Genomic DNA, 3,447 nt, shown 5'->3' with positions numbered 1-3,447 from the left:
TCTAACAAAATAATCAAGACTGTGCTAATTATCTCATCATCTCCCTCCTTGAAATACTCCCTGTCGAGATAAGGGTTTAAGGCAACATTTAGCAGGAACAACCTCGACTACTACCTTGCCTTTACCTGTTGGTCCTAAAGACTCTTTTCTCTCTGGGATAGACTCACCATTAGATGGGAAAATTATCCTAGTCAAAGCAGAAGATTTTGCCCGCTTGCTGCAGAAGTCGAGGGCTTCTCTATTAGAACTCAACAGAAATGTATTCTGCCTCGATTACCCCCTGCCATTTCTCTGGGATATGGATATCGACCACGACCATATCCTTGATGACTCCTTCGAGCCTGTTATTACTGATACTCTCGAAACTTGCTTCCTGGAAGTCTTGACAATTCTTAATCCATTGAATACCAATGGCATGGGAGCGGCGAAATGAAGGAGAATGGTTCTCTTGAGGAGTTTGAGAACCTTGACCTTCTTGACGTCGATGAGGATGCCTCTGACAGACTTGCTCTTCTTTATGAGCTAACTCTTTCTTCATCCTATCTTTCTAAAATATCGCTGCAGCTTCAACATTGAAAACAGTATTGCACCTTGGACATAGAGACACATCTCTATCCTTTAAATTTTGTTGCATTAAAAAGTATAGTAACCCATCTCTGACACCAGGGTACACCTATCGAACATAGCGTCAAAAACTCCCAAGGTTGAATCAAACTCAAACGAAGTGAAACCAGCCAGGGGCGGAGCTAGATGAAATATTAGAGGGGGTCAAAAATATTTACACAATAAAATAAGATTAAAATAAAATTTTAAGGGGAGGCTAAACTGAAATTTACATATAATTTACATGTAAAAAATTAAAATTAGGGGGGCGATTGCCCCCCTTTTAATGTATGTAGCTTCACCCCTGAAACCAGCCATGTTCACCCCAAGGAAATGAGGTTCAGCAAAGTTTGCAACTGCGTCAAATATATCGACATCAACCTTTATATCCTTCTTTTCTTCATCGAACTTCATCTCCCTTCCATGATTGGTTCTTGATTCAGATCCCTGAAACGAACACAATTAGTAGTTGAATGGTTAATTACTTGATAAAACTTATAAAAAAGTTTTTCTTTTAAATCTTTAATCAAAAGGTAAAGTTTTTTCCTGAGATAAAACCAATTGTTTATCTTTGAGCAACACATAGAATATTTGTATATTTTTTACCACCCTTATGTTTCATTTCACTAACTTTATCAACATTTGAAACTCTTTTCAATGAAGTGCATACATAAGGTGGCCCTTTCTTTAATTCATCCAAGTTGACTCCAAAATATTCGTTTTTAGAATCTTCATTTGAAGTTTTCATTTTGACATAGGAAACCTTTTCCTTTCGAGCAAGAGATTTATAATTCTTAAATTTCTTCTCACTTTTAAATGCTTCTTTTTCTTTTTTGATTAATTCAACTTGTCTAACCCTTTCAGCTAGATGAGCCAAATCAGAGATATGAATATTCAATAATTTTTTACGCATGTAAAAACCTAATCCTATGGTCGCTATCTTAACTACTTCACTTTTAGAAAGTGATATATAACATTTGTTGTGTGCATTTTTGAATCGAATCACAAAGTCATCAATGGACTCACCAACGTCACACTTAATCACAGCCAAATCTGATATCATAACATTTAACTCTCCTTATAAAATTGGGCATAAAAAGCATTCTCTAACTATGTCCATGTCAAAATCGAATTAGGCCTTAGATTGAAAGAATTTTTTGTTAAAGAAGAGGAAAAAAACTTTATTTTCAAATTTTCATCATTTGCCAAATTTCCTAATTCGACCATATACCAAGCAATATGCTCGATAGTAGACTCTCCAACCTCCCCTGCAAACTTAGTGACTATCTTAGAATTTTTTTACACCTCTTGGCACTTCAGTTGTTTGTACTTCAGTAAGGAAAGTTGACACAAAATAGGGTCGATTAATGAATCGCACATTAATACCTACTCGGTTGAGCACATTTTCAACAATTTTAGTCATTTGGTATTAATCTCCACGCTGGTTAGCACGGATTCTGTTCAACACGTCATTAGCATTTTAATTACGTCAAACCATATGAGGAATATGTTCTTCTTCATCAAGATTAACATGCAAATTTCCTTGATCAACACCCAAATTCTTGGGATTTATCCTAAAATTTTTATGGTGAGGTTGTCCTTCATCATAATCAATGATTCGAACAATTTGTTCGACTTGCCTAACTAAACATTCATACTTTATTTCATTATCGGCTAGTATTAGATTTAAAATAGTAGTCATTTGTTGATTTAACAAATTGACTAGGTCTTTATGGCTCTCATCAATGTGTTGTTGAAAGGCAACCATAGAACCTGAATTATTTGATGTAGAACCAACATAATAATCTCAACTCATTTCAGAATGAGAAAAGCTTGGTTGATTATTAACCACACTTGGCGCATTTGCAAATCTAACTGGGGACGCAAAATTACCCACGGGTGTGGTATAACCCGTAGGAAAACCAAAAGGAGGTCAACCTGCAATTATTGGTGGTTGAACTAGAATTGAAGAAACTCGAGGATATGAATTACACCCACTACCTCCCACAGTTGCATTATTATCTACAACATTCTCACCGAACTAGAATTTTGAATACTTCCTTCTGCATGGGATGTTAAACTTGCAGAAGTCTGTGCTACAACTATAGGAACATTATTATTTGAGAATTCTATGTTACTGTTTGAAATTTCTTCAACCATATTGATAATCCTACCACTTCAAAATTGCATGTACTAAATCAATACCATATGAAAAATTTTTGACAAAATTTTACAAAACCCTGTCCTACTGGGCATACCAATTTGTTATATAGAATTTTGCATATTTGAATCAAAAAATTTATTCGCTGCAAAAAAAATTTAGGTTGGTTCAATATCTATGATCTGACAGCGAAACCTATTCATCTTTTACGGATACTAGTTTTTAAAATGTACTAAAGACTCCACTTTGAAAGAAATAAAGGGTACAGAAAAATAAAATGTAAACTAGAATTAAATTCCTTGAATTTAAAATTATAGGAAATAAAGTGAATGGCTTCAATTTAAAGGGAGTAACAAATGTCTTCAACACAGTCGAAGGATTTTGAAATCAAAAAGGACAATGCAAAATTTAAAGAGAAAAAGAAATAACTTTGCACAAAAAAAATAAATTACAGAAAGAGAAATTATATGAAATTTAGACATAAATTGAAAGACATGGAAGGAATTTTACAGAAATAAACTCAAAACAGACTCAGAAATTTGCTGGGCTGTGAGTGTGTGGGAGTATTTTCTGAAGACGAATTCCAATCCCTTGCTTCTTCTAGGCTCATTAATTTATAGACCAATTCAACCAATCTTGGGCTGCCAGATGTCATCTTTGAAAAGTCTAAAAAAATAACTGTT

The sequence above is a fragment of the Arachis ipaensis genome, chromosome B05, assembly GCF_000816755.2.
Source record: "Arachis ipaensis cultivar K30076 chromosome B05, Araip1.1, whole genome shotgun sequence".
In the NCBI taxonomy this organism is placed as follows: domain Eukaryota; kingdom Viridiplantae; phylum Streptophyta; class Magnoliopsida; order Fabales; family Fabaceae; genus Arachis; species Arachis ipaensis.
The sequence above is the reverse complement of the archived record's forward strand: the minus strand, read 5'-3'. Positions refer to the sequence as shown.